The 24,375-nt window shown below is 43.7% G+C and overlaps 1 pseudogene; it reads right to left on the bottom strand.

Moving 5' to 3' along the window:
• Positions 1-21,919: 21,919 nt before the first annotated feature.
• LOC119319224 lies at positions 21,920-23,243 on the bottom strand (annotated as a pseudogene).
• Positions 23,244-24,375: the final 1,132 nt, after the last annotated feature.

Genomic DNA, 24,375 nt, shown 5'->3' with positions numbered 1-24,375 from the left:
ATGCTTAAGCATTTATACAACAGCATGCTACAATCCAACAAGCATGCACCCGCGAATCAACCTATGGTGAACAGTGGTATCCCTAACCCACCAGGGTTCAAATCTTGGTGCTCGCATTATTTCTGAATTTATTTTAGGATTTCCGGCGATGCGTTTTCAGTGGGAGGAGACGTTCCCGTCGACGACGAGGCGCCTACGGTGACTTCGTAAATCTCAAAATGATATGCCGGCTCAGTCTCTCGGAGGTGCTCATAGAGATAGGGTGTGCGTGTGTGCGTTCATAGAAGTGAGTGTATGCGCGTGTATATAAGCGCTTGTGTTTGTACTGATGCTCAAAAAAACAAGCATGCACCCTTGGTCACCAGATTTCTTCTAACAAATTGCACGCAAAAACCAAAGAGGAGCATGCTTTGCTCTTAGCTTTGCTCTTAACCACCCCTATTAATTAGCCCTATTAACTAACCCTGCGCATGGAGTGCGTAGAGCACCCATGCAACATGCATGCATGGATGTTTCTACGTATTCTAGGCAATAATCTTATATGCGGTTAGATAATGCAAATATTACATTATTTCAAAAGGTAATTTCAAAAAAGTGATAAAATTAATTTCAATGAAGTGATAATATTTAAATAAGGTCATATTATTAATATTTTAGTGATTATTTTAAAACAAAACCCAAACCAGTTCAAAAAAATAAGAGATACCTGACTTATTAGTGGACTGGTCATGTCATAGCGGAAGGTCAGAGGTGGGAAACAAGGAAACAGAGGAAATGCTTACTGGGACATAGCCTTCGGTACGAGTTGAAGGGAAGAGGTTTGATTGCTAATAAAATGAGTGGAAGAGCTGCTCGGTCAAAGGCATTCTCTCAAGTAGCAAAGGCAAGACGGAAAAGCAGGAATGAAGGTTGCTAGGTACCGCTCCGTGGTAACATCTATCGATTCCGCTATCGGGAAAGTCTGGCAAGGGAAATATCTGGCTGAGGAATTAGAGGAACTTTGGTAGCACTCGGGGACGGAATCAATCAAAGAACTTAAGAAATTGCCCATACCGACAGCAGCTCCCGCTTTAGAAAAAACCCTATCTCATCAGGCAGGTATACCTGACCCTTTTTTAGCTAGTTTCGGGAAAGCGGTAAGTTAAGTAAGTCAAGCCCTTCTAAGCGAAGAATAGCGGAGAGAAATGGGCAATTGAAGCGTCTTTCTGTCTATCGACGGCAGAGTCTATTGATCCTCCACAATCTGGTAATGATTTTTCTCAATTCAATGCGGAGCGATATCAATGTACTACCTTTCCTTTATCTCAATTCAAGTCAAGGCAGGCTATCTTTGTTATCAAGAAACAAAGCTGTCTCTAGTGATTGATCCGTTTGCTCTCGCCCTTCGGCTTTGTGGTCACTCAAGGTCCTTGGATTTCGTGCTCAATCTAGTTGGAGCAAAAGTCCCTGTGGATAGAATAAAAACCGTTTTTATCTGGGAAGAGCGCCTTTGGAAACCCACTGCTGAAGCCGAATAGGCAGTTAAAGCTGGAATGATGGGGGGCAATCCTGCAGTATGGCTTTAGTGCGTAGATTCTCAGGCAGGCTCATCGACTGGTGGAGGAGGGACACTTTACTTATTATCAGAATAGAAAAGAGCTGTATGTATACTTTAGGAAGGGGGATCAAACTAGTTATGTTGACAGACATGAACTCCTATAGAAGCAGATGTTCGAGGTCTGGTCCAAAGATACCATGCTTGCTTAAGCCAATCCATAGGTTCAAGCGAAAGAACACTTATTCACAGCAATATCTAGACCTGATGAAGATGACTGCTAGTCAAATACCTAAATCCTTTTGAATTCATTAGTAAACTCTTTTAAGAGTCATTAAAAACGAGCAACACCACGTAGGGCAGCGTCCACGCGAACTAGCCTCTTCCTTAGCAAGTCAGTGGGAGAACGCCATCGGTCAAGAGAAATGGAATCCGTTGTTAAGTGGGTACCGGACCCGGTAGAATTGGCATCACTTCCTTCACTCCACAGAGGACTCGGGATAAGATCGTTCCCAAGCAGAAGGAAAAGCTTTCGAACTAGGAGTCAGAACGAACTCATGAAGCTATCCTTCTTCTATTGCTACTTTCAGAGAGAGAGAATAGGTCGTACGAAAGGGGACCCACCTTGAGAAGGGTGTCCCATTGCGGAGTAGTTAAACGAGTATTTTGGTATACCACTTGTGCACCTAAACCTATGCTTAAGCTTACTAGAACTTCAACCTCAAGTTCATTAACATCAATGCGTCTCATCTTCTTGAACCTATTCTATGGATAAATGGGCACCATCTGTCTCCTAAGGGCAACTATCCATCCCTTTTTCTTTCAAGAATGCGGGTACCATAGTAGCAAAGCAAGTGAAATATGCCAAAGGGAACCGCTCGGATATAGACGGCAAGGAAAAACGTCGGCTAAAGAACAGAACTATTCTATTGTATTGATGGCCCCGAAAGAAAGTGGATCTGTGAGTGGAGGCCATCCATCCCTTTCTGATGAAACCTTTGTTGCCCTAGCTTGAATTGAAGGTTTGGCTAAGGATGGGGATCCGGTGTCTTCATCTATACCATCAGAGAAGAAGGCTTGCCAAGAATGGACGAAGGTATGATTCTAGGAAATCTAGATTTGAAAGAAGGAAGCACCCGAGGAGCAATCAAACGGACATTTCTACGAGTGAACTCGCTAAAGCTGAAGATCCACCATCCAATTTAGGCATTAGGCAGAACTCTCTCAATCTAGGAACTAGCTCCTATCTCGATGATTCCATTTCTCTTTTTCAGAGTTAGCTTCTTTCCTATGGTAAAGAGTACTCTTGTTTCCAAGTCGAGGGATAATCAAGTCATTTCGAAAGGGGATTTAACCGTTCCCCTAGCCATCGAGCAACTGCGAGAAACACCGCGCCCGTGCCCCGTCGCTCACCGGAGCAGCCGTGCGTGGCGTACCAATTTTTTATCTGGTGGATCTTGTCTGTTCTTTCGAAAGTGTTTCTACAAACGAGTGAGGTAAACCCATCTCGGTCGAATAATTCGTATCTTTAGACCATTCAGAGCCGTTTGCATTAAGTGTTGGGATTTAGTTTGTTGTCATTACCCTCAACTTCATTGTCGTCCACCTCTTGCCGTGTTATTGGCTAGACAAAGACAACCGATTGTACTACTACAGTGTTGAGTACCCCAGTTGCTCCGCGGCTGATTATGCCCTAAATTCTCAGGAGTGGTGGAACGGATTGCTCCTATCTAGGGTTTCCTAGCTTGCTTTCCTAGATTTAGCTTTATCTATCTTTCCGAGATGACCAACTGCTCTTTCTTGCCAATCTACTTTAGATTTATTAATACTTTCATTGCGGGACCTATCCCCGAACAACCATTGCTTTTCTTCCGCGGTTTCTTTAGTTTCTTCTTGATTTGATTGAAGTTTAGGGAATTGGATGGACTGGTGTCTTTGGATATTATCCGTCCTACTTATGATCTTCCAATTGAACACACTAGTATTTTATGGATTCTTTCCCCGGTAGTGTAGTCATCTCCAAAAGGGATGATACATATTTATCTGTCCTAGGATGCGCCGTTCGTGATAAGCTTATCCGCTTCCTTTCGCCGGTAGTGTGAATCTTCTCGAAAGCGCACAGCATAGTCCAGTCAGTGTAGCCAGGGCATCATGAACGGATTCCTCAAGAGGAAGGTAGGGCCATATCTATCCAAGAATAAAGACCTGGTAAACAATTATGCTACTTGACCAATGGATAAAGTATAGATCTCATGGTTGGCTACTATTCAACCCTGGCATTGGGGATCAGGAACGGGGTAAAGTATGGACTTTGGCTAAGGATGGGGATCCGGTTGTGCCGTGCCGGCCCCGGGAATCGGCGAACTACGCTACACAGTCAGATACCTAAGCGAACGGATAAGGGAAAGCCCGCTATATTATATATAGTAATCACCTGCCAAAAGGAAAGCCTGACCGATAATAATAATAGGTATATGCGCCGAACAAGCCACGGTATATTAGAGATAGTAAGGAGTTGTATACACGGGGGTATGCATTCATGTCACGCTTTCTGTGTGATAAGAGGTTGCTAGCTAGCAAGTATAGAAACAGGAGATATGCGTAGTTAACAGAAGCAAGGGAATATGCGTGAGTTGATTTGAGAGTTTTTTTTTAGTTGCCACCGAAAAAGCAATTTCATTTAACGGGAAAATGCATTGCATTTTCAAGGGATTGCCAAGCTAGGCTAGGGATCGTCCGCGGGTATCAGGAATATCGTATTTATCTCTTCTAATCTAGATCCCACTTCCCTCCACTTCTTGCCTCACGCCCGTCCTGACTCCACATTAACGACTGTCCTTCCACCCAATTCCCCGCACCCTTGCATCACATCTCCAACCCCTGCCTCCACGCGATCTTCCACAATCGTACCCCCACCTCTGAAGCTTGCCCCCGACGAACCTGTCTGCACCTGTGGGCCCGCGCTTACATCATTGGCATCGCATGATTAAACATCAGCACGCGCACTTCCCTCCGTTTTCGATGCCGACAGGGGGCTGCTAGGGGGTGTAAAGTTTCGTTTCGGTCGTGTCAGACGACATGCAGGGGGGCAATGGCTGCCAACGGAATCTATAATAATTCGATACTAGGTCAACTGTACCATCGGACTTGTAAGAACATGTAAAATGTACCACACGAGGTTGTACCAGCTGTGTGCAGTCCTCCGGCACGGGTTAAGTGTCCTGCATAGATCTTCCCCTCTCTCCCAAAGAAGAGATGTTCGCTTCATAGCCTTCTCTTCTGAGATAAACCCTACAAAGGATCCTAATCGTGCTAGCCTTTCATGGACTCTTCTTGGATTTCCTTTCAGCTGCGCCCAGCACCTCTCTAGTTTCTCTACGAGATGGAGATGGCTCATTCTCTAGTTTTCCTACGAGATATAAGTAAGTTTCTATCGTACTTTGAAGTTCAGGAAGGAGTTATTAATTAAGACGAAGAAGAACTGGGTGGGGATATGCCTTTCCCATAACAATAGAAAGAATCCAAGCCAATATACACTAAACTATCACTATAGAGTTTTCGCCTACCTATGAAAAGTGAGATGAGAGCTTTGTGCTAATAATTTATTATAAAGGTGTACCTATCGACCCCAGGTAATTAATGCCCTATCCTTCTACTTAAAAAACGTTACGTTAGACTTGACCAACTGTTAATACCAATCCGGCAGCAATAACTACTACTAATGCATATTCATATCCCACTAGTAGACTTAGCAGACTGTGACCTAGCCAGTCTATTTGTTGACAACAGACCAGTACTATCCGTCAATGCCACAAAGACCATAGACGACCTCTATTTCGTGGAAGAACTCCTTCTCATATGATGCAGGGCAATAAGACCAACTGCCCGCCCTACCTAGTGAGAAGAAAGCTTATAAATATAAGCATAAATGAATTCCTAGCTGAGCCCTATACTTACCTGCTTGTACGGTCAATGCCCTAGTAGACATCAACTTGTTCATAAACTCTAGCCTTATCTATGCTGCTTTACCCGACCCAGGTGACCTACTTTCTCAGATGAGAGATTCGGCGGAGTAGTAGGAAGTCCCTGTGGAGAACTAGAAGACAAAACGAATATAGCGGACCAAGCAATGAATGACCTAGCCTAGGCAGTCCTATGTTTGACCAATGCTGCCTTGTATGTCTTGATCCAAGATTTCTCAGCAAAAAAAGACATGGGATTATTGATCAATTCACCATCCTCTTCATCTGAGTGTGCTTCCACTTTATCGTTTGTGGCATGTGCATTATGCAACAAGTAGATTCCTGATAAATGAACCTTCTCCACCCCTTTCCTATCCAATGCGGAGCGGCAGAACTACTCGTCTGCAAAGTGGGAAAGCTCCCTCCCTCCTACCTAGGTGTACCTCTTCATTGGAGCAAACCATCCAGCAACTTCTTACATTTAGAATTCCCTTCTAAGCTAGCTATAACCATCCTTATTGACCAGAAAGGAATTGAGAAAGGGGATGCTATAACCAGACCATAGACAGCGTTTCCACATTCACTTTTGAACTTAGGGAAACAGTGAAAGAAGCCCTCGTTCCCGCTCTTCTTTCCCCCGACTTACCCTTAGAAGGAAAGTAGGGGCCTCGGTTTCTGCAGAGAAACCTACACCAGTGAATTTCTTTTTCGTAGGTGATCCTGCTCCCAATCGCAGATTTGAATAATCAAGTCGGTATGGGGCTGCTCCCTTTTGTTACTCCGAAAATCTTGGCTTCGCTTGGACATATCTTCGAGGACCTGGGCGATTTTGATCCGTTTCTCCGCGCTCGCCGTTTCAAGGTGAAGATCCGAGTAAGTAGAGCGTAATAGGCGATCCGCCGGGTACCTATTTCGACAGGACTTAAGAACCGTTTTAATGCGTTTCCTTAAGAAATCAATAGATGGTGCTTCAGGAAAAGGGTTCGGCGGGGTGTGGCTTGTGGATGGCTCTGACCTCAACTCCTCTTTTCCATCGGCGTCTCTCCGTCCCACTTTGTTTTTTCTTGGATCATCATCTCCTGGCGTAGCGGAAGCACTCGACGAGGCCTCTACGACAGAAGAGATTCTTGCCCGTTTCTGCCCGGACGATTCCATAAATGAAATACAAAGAAAAGTGCAGAGGAAAACGCATAACCAGAAGAAAAAGATATCGTGATGTAAAATGATCATGGGGACACATTGTTTTGAGGACCACAATTTCCTGCACTGTGCCTGTAGTGATTTCAGAATTCGGCAACTTAGCCTACTAAAAGATCAGTTACAAGAGCACAATGCTTTTTGTGGCTTCCTGCTCGGCAGAGAAGCCACGCTGCCGGGGCGGCCCTGTCACCCGGAGAAGATTTCTTTTCTTTGCTGATTCCTCTCAATGAAATTTGCCATGTTGCACTAAGTTACTTACGGATGTATGCATGCAGTCCGGGAACACTTTGGGGTGAACACCCATCCGAACAAGTAGGGTCAATAGTTCAGCATTTAGGCCGTAACATTTAGCAAAAAACGAATCTGAAACCCAACAAGTGCTCTCCGAACCAAGCTAGATAGTCTCCTATCACTAGGCTCACCAACCAACCTGGACTTTGATTCTTTCTTATTATTCTAACCGGATATAAAAACCATAAGGATTGTTTCCAGCCGAGAGTTCCCATATGACATAAGCGCTCTTGGGTGGGGTGGGCCCTCATTCGCCAGGTCTTTGAGTGCCCGTCGTACCACGTGGTTGGTACACTAGGCTGATAGATACTTTACTTTAAGGATCTGGCACCTTCGCTAGACGGAGAGTAAGCGACTTCTATTAGCACCGGACCGTCGAGTCGAATTTCTCGTGTCATGTGCAACGTCCATCAATGGTGGTTCATTAATGTCCATAGATTTAGACTCCTTCCCCCTTCCCTTATACGCAAAAGATCGAGAGGGGCCCGAACCCAAACCGAGAACGTAAACAGAATTCGACTCACTCTCGTATGGCTCGCCCTCGAGCCCTGGGCGAGTCGGCCGGGTCTTTCCCTCTTGTTCTGTTTCCGCCACGATAAAGACGCACGGAAGAACTATGGTATGCCCAGCGCGTGGAGGATCCGTTGAGAGTGTCCCTTGTCTCGGTAGGGAACAATACCTATTGTCTTGAAAAAAAAAGGTCAGTGCTACGGTCCCCTATTGTTTGATCCAATATTGACCGGTGCGGATTACGTTCTACTACCTCCGGTCCGTGGTTCGACCTCCCGTAGTGGTCCTTGCTTTTCTTTTTGAAAGCTCCGCAGGGCCAATTTTGCGTACTTGCTCAGCGTGCCCCCCTTTCGTCGAGTGCCCCGCCCGGTTCACAGGGCTGTTGGCCTACCAAGCAAGCACTTGCCCGCTGCTCCTGCCGCCTGCCAAGTGGGCTCCGCGCTTGTTATCCTGACTGTTCTCTCTGCTGGGCCCTTTCCTATTGCTCTAACCATAAGCTATGGCAATTCCAGCTCGCACCCACTCTGGCCCGCCCAACGGGGCCTGAGTGAGCTCAGTGGTCAGCCCCTGACGTTAGGGGTCTTTCGCTTTTGCCAGATCTATAGAGATATTACGAGTCCTCCGTCCCAGATTCCCTCGCCGCGGCCATCTGGTTCACCGGTACTACCAAAAAGTCTCATGCTTACATTACTGTGACTGATATATAAGTATGACCTCTCTATTCAATGTGTTTTCAATACCCTAACCTCCAAGGGATGAGACGCCCACGATACCCAATAGTGCCAGCCAAACCAAGCTAGTACACCATCCAGCCAGAATAAAACAAAGGAAAAGAAATAGAACGTACCTCCTTAAATAAATATCTCACTTATCAAACTCAAGCAAGAGTCGAACCGCTAGCTTTTTGTGGCCATGGGAACCGGCTGGGACACCCTCAAACCCCCTTTTATTCTCAAAAAAGGGATCGGCACTTCTCGTATAAATGGAATGGAATTTCTCGAATTTCACACAGGAGATCATCCTCAACAAGGCCTTGTGGGCTGCTGTTATGTTAGGTGTTTATGAATCTGATTGGAAGGGGACTTAGACCCGATGGATTGGGATATATAAGCTTATTCTTCCAACTGGATTGAGTCATAGTGCAACGTTACTTCTTGCTGGATCTGGATCGCAATATCAAGTTGCTTTCCTGCAGCACCTACATGGCCACATTTGCACTAACTTTGTTCACTGCTTGGTTTGACTGAGCTGTGAAAGAAAAAGGAAAGATGAATGCGTTTAAAATCTACGAGTTGCCTTAGTAAGAAAGTTCCTCCTTCTCGCTATAGAAATGATCTTTAAGACAACCTATCCGTTTCGGTTTTGAAGAAGACAGGAATGAGTCAGTGCCAGGTGTCCCCGGTCGTGATACACTAACCAACCAACTTAACCTATAGCGCTCAATCAAATGAAGTTTTGATTTCCCATATGGAGAAAAAGCTACCTTCAATCCATAGTGCCATCTTTCTCTTAAAATGACATTAGTTATGCTTTCTTCAAGATCGAGATCATCTAAGACCTATGTCTGATCCCGTCCAATAGCAGGTTTAGTGAGCACCACAGACCAATCCACCTACTTTGATAGCATAAAATCGTTCGGGGATTTTAATGTAAAAACACCTGCGCAGAGCTTGGAGAGCAGAGCACTCGGGTGCGATGGGTTGATTGATTCCATAGTAGGTTTCTGAGTTCATCAGGTGTGCTCGTGCCTGAAATGCTTTTCACAAGAAGCTAGTCAGAAAAAGGGGCACGCAGCTACGCGATTCTAATTGCTCTTGGTTTTGTAACTCATTGCTCTTGGTTTTCTACGTGGGAGTTGGTCCGGATAACATATCTTAACGAGGGATATAAAAGGGCGAAGGTCAATGAAATGGGGTCCTTATAGGTATCTGCCCATGTTCAATCACTGAAGTAATGAATCTAAACAAGAAAACGAAGTAGAAGTGAAAAGCTTTTCGAATATATTTTTATATCTCTTTGCTCAGTTTTCCCCTTTAATGTCCCTCTCCATTATTATTCAGAGTAATGTGCTCCTCGCTGAGCTTTATGATTTCCATTGTCATTCTTCCCTCTCCTCTCTGATTGCTTTTCATCGTCTCTTTGCGTTTACCCTATTTTCGTGACTCTCCTCTCTTTCTTCTCCCCGTACCATTATTTTGATCGTTTCTGAATCTTGAGATTGCTTCAATGCATGTGATCCCTCTCCTCAGCCTTCCCCTCCTAAATCTTAGAATCCTAATGCCGCAGGTGCTATGTCGGAAATCCATTTTTTTTATCCCCAAGGAAAATCAAAGAAGAAGAAAGCCCTGGTATTCTCTACTTGAATTCAGGAAGATTCAGATACCGAAAGCAATAGGAATGGGAAAGCGGAGCGGGCAATAGGTTTATGACTGAGCACTAGAGCCTGGAATAGCAGGAATGAAGGTTGGGAAATATGCCATGCAGAATTCCAATAAGTTGGCACTGCTTTCCCTTTCCATATGAAAAATGGAGAGGAAAAGCATGGGTGGACCAAGCGTTTTAACCGGAATCTAGTGACGGAGAAAGAAGAAAGATTTTTAAGCGCTAGATAGGGTCACAATTCAATAAAGATACTTGGCTGGATGGTGAAGCTGTGTTTGCTCTCCCAAATCGAGATCAAAGTCTTGCTTGACAGCATGAGGAACTTTGAATGCTCCGTACAAAGGGTCATAGGGAGCTTTTGGAGGTCAGGGAGAAGTGTGTGTGGCCACTGTGCGCAAGCATTCTGTACAGCGATCTTGCTGAGGAGGTCCCCGGTCCCACCTCCATAAAGAAGATCTGGTGACTGCCCATTGTCTTGTTTTGGCTTGGAAGTCTCCTCAAAATAAGGCAAGTGAGTCAACGATCTCTGTAAGAGGAATTGGAAGATGGGGGTTCCATGGCGCACTGAGATGAAAGGCTGTCTTGGACGTGCGGCCCCTTATCCCTATCCCTTTGTTGATGAATCCCATGCAACGCGCCCTTGCTTGGATGAAAAAATGTCATAAGGGGGACTCGTTTCACTTGATTCGTTCCATCGCACCCGCACTATTCCTAAATTTCTTTTCTGTTTCTATTTTGAAAAAAGGTCGAACTCATTTCGTATAGAAAGAAAGATGTGTCGGGTTTGGATCGAGTGACACAGGAGGTGCTTCTGCGTGGCACTCTTTTTAATGGGCTTTACCGTCTTTCTTTACCTTCAGAACACAAAGCTTTGCTTGGCGAAATAACTCCTGCCTATATTTGGCATCTCATCTACTTAATTTAATGACATTCCATATCTCAGGAAGGAAAAAAAGCGAATGGAATTTTAGTCAAGTCTTTTTTTCTGCTTTATCCTTCTCTCAATCAAAGAAAGGGAATGCAGATGTTCTGTCGCCCTCTCTTCATATGCCACCAGCCTTCCTCTCAAAACCATACTGATCCGATCTTGCGCAGATAGGTAGGGACGATCCCTCCAGTAACCATGCCTAAAATCATAAGCTGACCCATTACTTCTGTAGGTGCCTCAATTCTTCCCATTTTCCTACTTATATAACTCTTTGGGGTCCATACCGCACTTGGGGACGGGATATGATTGCTTTCTTAAACAAACCTTTTAGAGCGTTGTCATCTTACCAGCACAGGACTCAATAGTAAGGACTGTCACTGCATTGATATCGCTCATGGATCGTGTTATACTTGGGAAGATCCGGCCCAAGGGGAAGTCTGTTATCCACAACCCAACCTTAGATGAGGGAGAAGTTCACGCTTGATCTTCGACCCAAGACAATGGAAGGGAGCTAAAGCCTTCTTCCTTTTTCAAATTCGTTTATATGGAGCAAAAAGAGGTCGTGTCATACCATTTATTCCGCCAAGAAGCATTCGTCTACGGCACTTAGAACGCCTCGACACATTTGTACTCATGCCTAGGACGGTCTTTCACACGGAAGTAAGATTAGAGAGTTTGATCATAGTTTGACCGTAGTAAAAAAGAAGTCCCTTTCTCATTTGCTTCCTGGTCATCTCTATAGAGATAGAAGAAAGAAGTCCCAAGCAAGGGTCATGCTATTTCTATTCTTTTCACTATTGTTATTCCCTATTTCCTTAACTGATCTTGAGTTGTACCGAAACAACAGAAATATGGTCTCTCATAAATTGATTTCTTTCATCACTGTTCTTAAATCAATCCGTGTCAGGTACAGAGCCAATCTTCACATCCCATAGGTAAAACAAGTCGCTTTATGGGCTCCTCGTGAAACTACAACCTTTCTAAAGCCCTAGTCAAAAAGTTGTGCGAAACCTCAATTGGTAAGAGGAGTAAACACCTATTCTTTGGCCATTCAAAACATCGAATTGGTTGGCTCGCTCAACCTCTCGAACCGGGACAAAACTTCCCAGCGTTGCATTCACCGCCTAGCCTCGTCCAACATGACTGTAAGGCACGTTTTGCATGCCTTTAAAGTGTACCCCCTCGGAGGTATCAAAAAGTGCGAGAAATCGCATTGATGACTAATAAAGTAGGGTTTTCACTCGTGTGGGTTCGCCCACCTTCCCTTCAGCAGCTCTCCCTGGACACCCTATACTAAACTGAGGAATTACTTAAGCTCGTGGCTTTTTTTCCGACAACTCAAAGCCGCTGCACCGACAGATAACATGTCGTGGATCTTATGTGGCGCTAAAACTTCATGATAGATCAAATCCTGATTACGACTGGAGAGGGACGTTGATGTTCCAAACATTGGGTTCAAGAGCTCGGTTTGATAGACATAAACCTCAGTGATCGGCTTTACACCAGGAAGGAGCAATGAGATAAACTCACCCCCCATGGCGAGACTAGACAGATTCATGGCCTCCTGCTTGAACCTTGTCCCAAAAACAACGGTCACACCCTTGCCAAACACCTCCTCAGCTGACGATAATATATCGGACATTGGACTGCAGGGCCTTAGTTGGCCAAGTATGTTTTGTATATAAGGATCCATGGTCTTATCAAACTCCAATTACCAAATGGTACATACAGGAGTTGTTGCATAAAAGGAAGTACCATTGCCACCAGTGATCTTTAAAAGTGAGAAACTAAACTCATCACGTTAGGAGAATCCTCTAAACTTAATATAATAGGCTCACTTTATCACTAGAAACTTTTTAGTGATGACCAAATAACGAAAACACTTCGTTGAATGACGTGTTGTTAAAGAAAATAGCTGCGTCGCCCCCCTTCAAGACAGGAAACTATAGACAGGTACCTGAGGTGCCCTGCTGAGAGAAGAATTTGTCAACAATCAAGCACTTGAGCTTGCAAGAAAAAATATTTGATGTCTATGCTATTATTGGGATAGAATGAATCAAAAAAGCAGCAGAATACGAGAAGGATTTCTTTTCTTAAAGGGTGTATACATTAGAGTGTACCTGCTTGGTAGGCATGAAATCACTGACAAAGAGTTGCCTAGCTCCGATGAGCTTGCAAGCAGAATTTGGAATTTCATAGAAGCGGGCATAGCTAGGGGTGAACCACGAGAAGTTAGAGCAATTAATGGGTAGGTATCGTAAACATCCTGAGTGTATCACGGCATTGAAGCAGAAGAAACAGAAATGTTTTCCTTTCTTTCGCATTTGATTTGCATGCCCCCTGTAGATTTGACCCGGAGCCAATGCCAGTCTTTTTTGCGATCAAATGCACTTGAGCTAGTCACTAAGTAAGGCGACAGCACCAAAAGATGTGCATGTGTCATTAGGCCATTGGATTACTCAACAAAAAGTGAAGTGCCAAACGATGAAGAAGAACACTTGAAACCAGGCACTGAACCCTAAATGCTTCGCCTGGCTAACCAGATAGATTACTTCTATCTGCTAGCTTGCCCTAAGAAAAACAACAGTTCCACAGATATCTCCAGTGCTTTTCTATTCGAAACACAAGGGCACTAAGCAAAGAGAATTTCAATTAACGAACAGTAGGTGCTTTTTCTTCCTTGGCCCATCTCAGTGATATGTAGGCTCTCAGCCTTTACTTGAATCATCCGTCCTCCCTACAGAAAGAAAGCGATTTTACGCCCTCCCGAAGGAAAACGTTTGGGCCGGCTGGAGCTCGACACGGAGCAAAATGTAGATGATCTCCGCAAATGGGCGAGGTAGGAGGACGTGGTTGGAAGTTTTTTGACACGAGGCCTTGCGCAAAAGACGAGTACTTTAGAGCCCACCAGGAAAAGGATATTGGTTCGCATCTCTATATTGATCCGCGGCGCTTCTATGAAGTTTTCCTTGTCTCCGATTTCAAAGCTGAATGGATGACTGAATCTGTCAAAGCATCATTCGATATTTGCAGATTGACATAATGCTATGAGGAGTTAGAGTCTTCTGCGGGAAAGACATTTCTTGTAGAGTTTTTTAGATCTTTTTGCTCTACTTTTTCGAGTATTCCTTACATAAGATCTCGGAAGAGCCGATGTTTCCTTCTGTTCCCGGTAAATAGGAATTCTATATCCTCTAGCTCTTCGTGACCTGTTGTGTCTGCCCTCGACTTAGCCGTCATAGAATAGAAAGGTTCCTAACCGTTGAAAAGGATACTTCTAAACGTTAAGGGGCGCTCAACCTTCCACTCAAATCCTTTTTACCAGAAGGGAGCTCGCCTGCCACGACATATAAGGGAAAAGGCAATGTGTGGAACTAGATCAAGTTTGATCTGCCACTTACACTGGAAGGGCAAGAACTAATGCTTATGCGTATTCTTCCACGGCATATAGAAGGTTAACTACTCCAACTCGATGGCTGAGAGAAAAGTGAAATCCTAGCTTTCCCTAGAATCAGCTCTTTACTATCCTGCCCCAGGGGGTTTTTCGGAGACATTGAACCCTAGATTTAGAAGCTTTCCCAAACAAACCTTTTGACCAGGAAAAGGCATACCAAAGATTTTTGGAAAGACACATTGAAATGGAAGCTCTCGAACCTATTCCGAAGTAAGTTTAGGATGAGGTTTCCGATCCGGTTGGTGTTCCGACATCCCGAATCGAGGTGGCTCTAAAGTCAGGTTTTCCTACCTCTCTAGTTACAGAGGGAGGAGAGGGGCTTCGTCTTTTTAGGTCTCTGAAAAGCCAGTTGACATGTGCAATCCAATCAAGGAGGCAGTACTTCTGCCTGAGTTCCTCTGGATCCTACTCGTCGGGATTACCGTGCTCCCGCAGGTTGTTCACCATGTGTTCCATAGCACTTTGACTTTATATCTTTTACCATCTTGGAATCATGTAGATGTAGATTGCTTTCATCGCAGGGTCATTCCTGAAGGTGGCTTGTACCAGCTCTTCGTCATCATAAATAGCAAGCCACTCCTTGTTTATTACTCCGCTTTTTCACTCTCTCATTCTTAGTTAACCATTTCATTCTATTGAATCTTTGGTACTTTGAGTTTTGAACAATAGTTAGAATTTATTATTAAGCGATCCCCCGCTTTTTGACTTCTTTCTCTCTTTCCTTGGAAAGAACAGTTGTTTATTAAGGCCGCTTTTCTAGAATCTACTTTGAAAGTGGAAAATAGGTCTCTTCTTCAATGAAGGCAGAACTATTCGCTAAGCCAACAGGTTAGCGAAGCAACTTTTGCCGGTCTTGCTGCTTTAAAGCGAACGAGTCTTCCTTATTCCTATGGTCATTAGAATAACCTATTCATCCTCTTGGCCACTCTGAACTCATAGGTAGCTGTGGTTCGGTTTACCTTCTTTCGCTTTGCCTTGGGTTCGGTGGTAGTAATAGTCCTTCTTTAGCTCGCTCCTCCTTTCTTGGGTTCCCTAACTGTCTGCTATTGCTAAAGCTCAACCTATGCCTCCGGCAAAGGCAAGACGGAAAGCAAGCATTAAGTGAAGAAGCAAGTTCAATTACTCAAACGTTGGAACTTATTGTAAAACACATTCCGTCGCCCAAGTCAGATCATTGCCTACTGGCCACGAGGCTTATGAGGCCAGCGGAGGAGGTGGAGGGAAACGTATGAGATGAGGGATTTGGACTTGCTACACTTACCAGATGTGAGGTAGTGAAATGCTTTCCTTCCATAGCGAACTTTCCCATAGCCGTAGTTCCAGACTCTCCGAAGCCTATGACCAAGAGTAAGGGCACTCAGTAGGCTGCACCGATTAGAGAGAGTACGTCGTCTATTCATTCCACTCATTCCTTAACGTCCAAAGCTAAGAATTCAAAAAGTTAATAGGTGGGTAGGTGTTCTTAGGTTCGTAACATGCCTTTCTCGGAAGCCTTGTTGAATTAATGGCAAGGGAGATATTAGCTTAATGGCTTGGCTATGCTTGAGTCAGCGGAAATCATTTATGACGAATAAAATCAATCAGAGGTAGTTACCTCTCCTGTAGCCAGGTATGAGAGGTCTAGTTCGGTGAGAATAGATAGGGATAGAAAGACCATCCTGGTGCACATGCTATGGGTCTTATTGTTTGTTGGGAAAGCAAGGAAGAGTAGCTTTGGCGTGGGAAGCTTACCAATTTATGCGGTGGCTACTCGATCAAGAAGAAAGAGCAGTTGTTACCCGCCTCCACTATTAAGCAGCATGAGCCACTAGACTGACTCGATATCCGTGTGTGGATCCGCCCGAAGGCAGTCGATTGGAAAAGATGAAGACAAGGAAGAGCCATTCTTCATACATAGGAGCGAGTGGTCGAAATGGAAAGCGGACAAACGGAATTCTGTACAACTATAGGGTTCGGTTCTTTCTTCTGTCCCAGGTCCTTTCTTCTCTTGCGGATCTTTCTTACTTTTATTCCTCAGCTCGCTTACAAAAACTACATATTTTTTTTAGATATGGACCCGGGGTTCTCGCTTCTGCGCAAGCTATTTCCGAACCTGCCTGCCTTCGGGGAGATGGGTTGGGTCATACGCGGGACCTACCCCGAGGAAGGAGGCTTGAGGCGCGCTAAATACAATTGTTTTATCAACACGGGGTGGAGAAGGCATTGCAATTTCCTGCTTTTATGATTGCTTCGATTCCTCTGATTCTTCTTCTGACAGGAATTACCAATCCTTTATTGGCTATGTCATCCTCTGTTTAGTAGATGTATGGTATGGTATGGTTACTAGGTAGTGTTGCTCGATACCCGAGCTTGCAACAGTATTAGCTGGCTATTCCACTATTGCCAAAAGAATTCTGGCTATTGGCTTTCCAGCTTTCACCTCTCTGCAGCTTCTGGAGCTGCTTAAGCGCTTAACTTCTACCAAAGTGTGGTATACATTGGATGGAATTAGAGTGGGCGTGGCTACCTACATCGGGCAAGAATAGGAGTCGTATTTCGTTTTGTACCACCGAATAAGATAGCGAGAAATCAGATCAAGAATGGAACATGTGGACCCTCCGACAGTACGAGCCCTTGTTCGCTTGGTTGCTCAACCCCTATCTCCCAGGCTACGACCTATCGCATTGCCTTCGATGAGTCTATATCGGATGGGTGTTCAAGTCTTTTGAAAAACCAGCCCATTCTAGTCTATCTGTCCCACTCTAAAGAAGATAGTGAACCTGAGGTTGTGCTGTCTCCAATCCCACGAGTCCAATAGGAAGAGCTAGTCCTCTAAAGTAAAGTAGGCGAATTATGGCTAAATAAAAGAATTCTTACTTTCACGGCCATCAAACATTCCAAGACATCTCTTCAAGACTATCCGACTCAGCTCTGCGTAGGCAGAGCCAGGAACTAGATCCGTATCCCATGATCAGTAATCTTACAATTACACAACCACCAGATCCTTTAGGTTTGTTCGATCTATCGATAACTGATAGACAGACGCCTTTGACACTTCCTCCAGGTGGAGTTGATTAACACTCTCATGGTTGGTCGATGGAAATAGCAAGACGAGACAGACATGATAATCTGAGAAATATATGTGGTGATCCCTTAAGCAATATCTAAGAATTAAATGTGTCCAAGATTCAATTGATTGGTTGAAGCCAAGGTCTCGAGCTAGTCCATCTTCCTATATGATATTCTTAATAATGCGCAGCACCAAGCCTGAAATTGGGGAATGAATTGAATCGATTGCCTTCCTTTCCTGGACTGGACTGAAACTAATAGGCTGCTTCCTCGTCTGTACTTCAACTAGGAGGTTGTTGATATCACTCTAGATTCTCGAAAGGATATTGGATTGATTTCAAATCAAGGAAACTATTGAAATCGGGTAGCGAACCTATTGTTCCTTATTCTTTTGTCCTCCTCGGCTCTAGTTGAACAATGCACACACCCCGCTTTAGCTGCACATAATAAGGTGATCCGTGAGGCGGCTAGCTATTAGTTAGTGCGATGTGCAGTGAAGTGAGAGATCTCTCTACTCTAGTAGACCAGATGAAATAGCTGCAATGACTAATGTTTGATTGGGAAGACAGAATACATACGTTGACGTGCCCAGTCGAGCTACCGTAAGGTAGTCTAGTTAAGGAAAGGAAACCGGCTATTCCCCTCACGCTAAGGGTGCGATTCCTTACTCTCCCACAAGATCACACTAAATACAATAGGTGCGTGATCTACTAGATTCTTATAGAATAAATTTATAACCTTAGTTGATAGACAGGAACCACCATCCCATAACAAAAAAGGGGGGCGGAGGTTATTTTGTACCAATGAAGACGGATTTCTCTCTCGAGCTGCTCAAAGATCTTTAAGTGGCTTACGAGGTAGACTTGATCATGATCCATATCCAACCTTCTCCCATCTGCTTCTGTCTCTAAAGATTAGAGTCATCGACGCGATTCCAGTCCAGTGCTGATAAAATCCTGCTGTCCAGTTCGGGAAAGCAAGTGATTGATTAGTTCCATTGGTCTATTGGCTTCAGCTTCCTTTGCGCAAACCAACACCTATTTGGATTCGCTTGAGAAGAGCGCATTCTTGAGATGCTAAGGGCTGGCCAAAGGGTTAACTAAACTAATAAGATCTCTTCTTCCTTCTCTTTTATGCTTTAGCGAATCAACTTCTTCTCGATGATGGACATTCCACAGGCATTTCTAGAGTAAGATTCATGTGCAGCCTTTCTCGATCATTTCTTATTCTCGAATAGAAGATGATAAGATGCATACCCCCTCCTCATTAACTATGTTACTTATTTCCTCACAGCCTCTTGATGCAAAAAACCTATTCTTTCAAGGAAAAGACCTTTCTAATTCAGTGTAGTTTTTCACTGACTATTCCTAGTGTAGTTTGACTCAAGTATACGTTTTCTGAAGTCTCAGATTGCATGCATTTCTTAAACAGTATTGCACACTACTAACTAAAAAACTAGTACTTTACTGACAGGAAGTTAATAAGTATATAATATGCAAACAATCCCTCGCTTGGTAGTTTCCTTTCTTTCCTACCACGCAATCAATCTCTTGCTTACTTAAAACTCTAGTTTTGTCGGACAACCTTGCTTCTTTCTTATAGCAAAGTGCTGAATCCATAAGCTTTCGTCGGAGCCTGCCACCAATCAGTCTAAATTAGTTACTTAATTCCTTAACTACCTAGCTTGCAGAGAATAAAGTAGGCTTTGGCTAAGATACGTAAAGGAGGAATAGTCAACTATACTCCGAATGTGCTTTGAGCAGACAGATATGTAGGTTCCTAGGAAGGAGGTAAGCGCTTGTCTTTCTGATGTCAAGAAGTAAGAAGAGGTAAAACTCCTAAAAACAACTTGATCTATGTTGAAAGTTTATGTCAGCAAGCAAAGAGATTGCCTAGGGGGAAAGAAAATAAAAAAGATAATAAGAAAATAAGTGTTTCAAGCCTAAGCAAAAGATAGAATGTTGTATTGCCATAACCTATGTACTTAAGAGAACTAGCGAAGAAAGGCGAAGAATGGCTTTGTTCAAGCCCAAGTCAAAATCTATCTCTGATAAAGCATACAATCTTTCATCTTTATATTCATTATCTGCAAGTTTCGAGTCCTTCTTTGACTTTCTCCTTCCGGCACTTTTTAGTCATAGTAAAGATGTGCTGTAAGGATCAAGAGTGTACCTTATTTGTTTTAAATTCTGCTTCGCTTTCATCAGCCTTATTATGGGTTTGCCTGAGGGCAGCCTTATATTCGATATACTCCCCTCCCTTTAATATTATTCTATTTAATGCAAGAGTAAGGATAGACGTCTTATTCTTCAGTGTTGAGATAGAATGACTGTAGACCCTCTTCTCTCTTTTAGTTAGCATTACTTATTCCAATTCCTAATCTATACCATAAAGCAAAGCCCTTTTTGCGCAAGGTTCTCTCCTACGTATACAATTCTCACTGATGGGAGTAATATGCCAGTAACTATAGAAGACTTTATTATTATTCTAAATAGGCGGCAATAGGTCCATCGAGATAAAGTATGACTAATAAGTAGTAATATAGCTAGTTGCTATACATAGACTTGAAGTCAGGGCTTACTCATCCTAATCTTCTCTTTACTACTTAGTTAAGTTTAGTTAAGTTATAGGATCAGAACGAGATTTTCTTTGATTGCCGTTATAGGAAGTGAGCAAGCAAGCTAGACACGAAAACTCAGGATAGACGCGCTGCTCTTCTAGCTTTGGTTGGAAATAGAAAAGCAAGTTATAGGGCCCATGTTGCATTCCCTCAAATAGCAGTCTTTTTTTATGTCTAAAGAAAAGTTTCCTATTAATAAGCAGTCTTCCCTCTTTCATAAGGCTCTAACTTGCGTAAGGAATCAAGGAGCTACAGGAGTATACCGCCGAGTACTTACTATCTTGGATAGCTTTTTGCCTTGCAAAGAGCATAGATTCAACTTCAATATATGTAGCTAACTCTCTATTGCTTTATTGCAATCCGCTCCGCGCCACTTACTCGGGACTATATAGTTCTGTCTATAGCTAGTGCTTACTTTTCATAAGGTATAGTTACTGGTCAGATTCTAAGTCACATATAGTTGTAGTGCCTAATCCAAGGCAAGGGGATAAGTGCTTGCATAGGTTAGGTTGAGATAAACTCTATATTTCCAGTCTTTAACGCATCCATTCCTTGGGCTTAAGCATTGTTGAGCTTGACTTGTTCTAGCATAAGCCATCTAGTAGGCCTGTTTAGCATTCTAAGCAGCCGCCTTCCTATACGCATAAAGTGGAGTTATATTAGTACCTCACACCACAATATAAGTCTTATTCTAAGTAGGATCACCCACATTTATTTACTAAGATTTGCTTTATGAAAGTAAATGACACCAGGATAAAGACCTTCTTTTTACCCATAACCTTTCTCTGCAGCATTGGAACCAAGATCGGGCTTGGCATAGTTACGAGGTTCCCGTTCTATTTAACTAACACTAACTGAAGCTAACCGGAAGCTTTCTTCTCATGCGACTCTTAGATCGAAAAGAGGCTGCTGGACTGGACCACGGCTGAAACTGCCAGGCACGGACTAAAAGCTTTTATCAGGGATTCCCGAGTCAAACGACTACCATACATAGCATAGAGCTGGAAGCTGCACTAGTGTACAGAGAAGACTGGATGTGAACACGGGCGGACATTGGCTATGTATGGGGCACTCACTAATCACTATTAGCAGGAAACAACTAGCAGAAAGAAAGATGAACGCACTTTCACTCCTTGCTCTTCAGCACGTACTCACACGAGGGACTCTCAAATCTCTATTTCAGACCATAATCTTTCGATCCCTTTACCGAAGTGATTGATAGCAGGGCTCCAAAATCATAGGGCTTCTTCTATTTTTAGTGTGAACTCACTTCTATTCTATATCAAGATAGGGGCTTCAGTACTTGGCTGACCGCCCGGTGGAAGACCTGGTTCTACCACACAAGGGCAGCTTTCGTAGTCCAGGATTATTTTCCTCATATGTAATTTCACCTCAATGTGGAAATGTCCGATCTTATTCCAAAATAGAAGGTCTTCATGAAGGTCTGTCTTGTTTCAGGAATATAGGTACCGAAGTTCAATAGAGGTAGGTACCAAGGAGAAGACGAGTCAGGGCCGATTGACAAGACTAGCTAGGCTGACCTTCCAGCCATACTCCATCCAATATCGAACGGAAGTGCTAAAGGTTTCATGTGATGCTGACCTCAATGAACCAGACCTCGAGAATTCATTCATCCCTTCGCTCCGAGGATTGGTCGAGTACTTGGCCACATGCATGAGTAGGCCTGTTGCCGGGATGTCCCATTAAAAAGGCAGGTCCCATATTTGAAATACAAAAATAAGATCAGATAGCGCTCAAGAGGTTTTTCTCCATACGAGAAATCCTTCACTCGCAGGGAATTCAAATAGATGTGTGGAAGATCATCAAAGAAAGGAAAAAGACTGAATTCGATCCATCTCCTCCCTTTTCTTTAAACCAAGAGCTACTCCTCCCTTTTCTTTTTTTATGTAATTTCAATACGATTTCGTTTGTGTTCACGTTTTCAATTTAGAACCCCACGGAAGTGAATAGAAAAAAGCAAAATACCCCTGTGATACGCCTTCCTTTACCTATTTCTAGATTGATTGATGTTCAATGGAGGGAAACTTGCCATTCCTTCTTTCCTTTGAAATTGTACATTTTTTTGATTATGAACTAATTGTATCCTTTTTGTTCCCATCGAGCTTTCTTGCCTAGTGACTAAGGATTTTCACACTTGTTGTGTCTATAAAAGATTTTCTCATAAAACACTAACAGAAGTGTTAGAGGGATTCACTTTCGATAAGAATCCAAAAGCAAGTTCCCTATACTACCTTCTTTCCCTCCTCTGTTTCTGTCTTTAAGAGGCAGTGCATCCGGCAGGAATCGAACCTACTTTTTGACCCATTTTGCCTTTCTAGGTTGGTGGGCGCTTTCACCATTCAGCCATGGATGCTTTAGCGAGTGAACTAGGTTTTTATTTGAGAGCGAACTAGGTTTTTAGTGGTATTCCTTCTCGAGCTTCTATTTCTTCCGTTAAGGGAGATTCGGGAAAAGATGGAATAGGAAGACGTGTTTCCAGAACGAACAAGATACGGGTAGAGAAGGGGAAGTTAGCAAAGTTAGACAAGATTGGAATGGGCATAGGAACATGTATTGATGTACCAGATCGGCTAATGCTCCCAGGTTGATGCGATGTATTCCACCAGTTGACTGGAGACTTTATTATTGGTATATCGATCGGTCCAGCACGGATTGAAATAGGAGCCGGTTCGACAGGAAGCTTTTGAAAACGCAGTGCACCCAGGTAAATAAGGAACAAGATGAATACAGAAGTTAAACGAGCATCCCACACCCGAAAGGTACCCCACATAGGCCTTCCCTGAAACCCCCCAGTCACTAACGTAAACAAAGTAGAAAACGCACCAATTTCTGTACCGGTTCCGGAAGAGCGAAGAAAAAGGGGATGTTTTGTTAATGGGAACAAGGAACTATTTATAGATGTCGCGATATAAATAACTATACTCATCCGAGCCGCAGGAACATGTACATATGAAATACGAGAATTTCCACCTTGTTGAAGATCTGGTGGTGCTACCCGAAGACTTAAATGAATAGCCATCGCTGTTAAGAACAACCGAGATCCAATGAGAATTTGCGATTAGCTTTTTGTCTTTGACATAAAAAATAAGGTTGTAATAACGAAACTGACATTTTATTTTCCTTGCCTTGCAAGTGGAACAAGAAAGACTATATAGTTATTTTGATTCTATAAACAATCAAAGGATTTCGCATGCTTTCCATGGAATGACGGAATTCCCCTTGCTTAGTTTTCGCTCCGCTCGTGCGTGGCACTCCTTGCTTGCGGAGCGGCATATCGGAAAAAGAAGGATTGACTTTCTATATGGGCCCGTCCCCTCTTACCCCTAACTAACAATTATGCTGCTCTCGCCTTTTTGTAATCTTATCTTTCAAAAATGCACTACTAATTTTTACGGCCTCCTTAGTCACCCTATCCACTCTCGTCCTGTTTTCGGGATCCCTTTTAGGGGATGAGGATATTTCGATGATTTCTCCCTCCGTAGGTGGAAAACACGTGGGTGAGTAGAGTCTGTGCTTTGCTTTTGGGGGCACCGGCAAGAAGCTTCTCGGCCACCCTACTCTGACTTGATTAGCTACTAGTAACTAGGATCGTTCAAACAGTCAGTCAGCAATGCGTACTTCTTTCCTAGTTGAGTGGATCTGCGTAGCAGAGCCCAATCTTCTACCACAAGCTCTGACCTGACTTGTTGTACTTGATTCACCCACGTAAATAGACAACTTGGATAATAAAAGTCATCCCATAAAAGAGAAGTGAGTCTGATAGAGGCGGAGGTGTCCCGTCTTTCGATGAGATGGTGGATTTCGCTTTGGTGGAAGTCGACTTTGACGATCCGACTACGAACGTGCGAGGACGTCGCGCCTTAGCAATCGCTAAACCAACTCCGAGAGGTTATTGACCACGCCGGAGCACGATCAACCTGACCACGAGGGTCTGTTTCCTGCGAGCAAACGAAGAACAAGCAAGAAACTAAGATTGCAATCTGGATATTGCGAATATAAGACGAAAGCTTTATTGATCAAGGTGGGGTTTTGTGACGCCTTTGTCTGGTCGTTGAACACAAACGAAGTACGCGAAGTTGCAGCTATGGCGAACTTTTAATCTAAACAAAACCCAAAGTCTAAACGATGCCCTAAGGGCTGTATATATGGAGGAAGAGGGGGGAATTTCATGGCCCTTGGTGGAGGGGTCCGAAATCAACCCTATCTCTTGTGTCCCCACACATACGGACTCTAAAAATAGCCTATACTTATGTATTTCGAAATTACATGGGCCTGGCCCAATAATAAGGTGACGCAGCACCTAAAATAGCCTCGGGACGAAATTTATGAAGTGGCATCTTGTATATTTCGTCCAAGGCTTCATGCACCCATTATGGTGGCTTCAAAGTCCTGAAATCATCACTTGTAACTCCGTTCTTGTTCCCC

The sequence above is a fragment of the Triticum dicoccoides genome, chromosome 6A (assembly GCF_002162155.2).
Source record: "Triticum dicoccoides isolate Atlit2015 ecotype Zavitan chromosome 6A, WEW_v2.0, whole genome shotgun sequence".
NCBI lineage: Eukaryota > Viridiplantae > Streptophyta > Magnoliopsida > Poales > Poaceae > Triticum > Triticum dicoccoides.
This window is presented reverse-complemented; position numbering and strand designations above follow the sequence as displayed.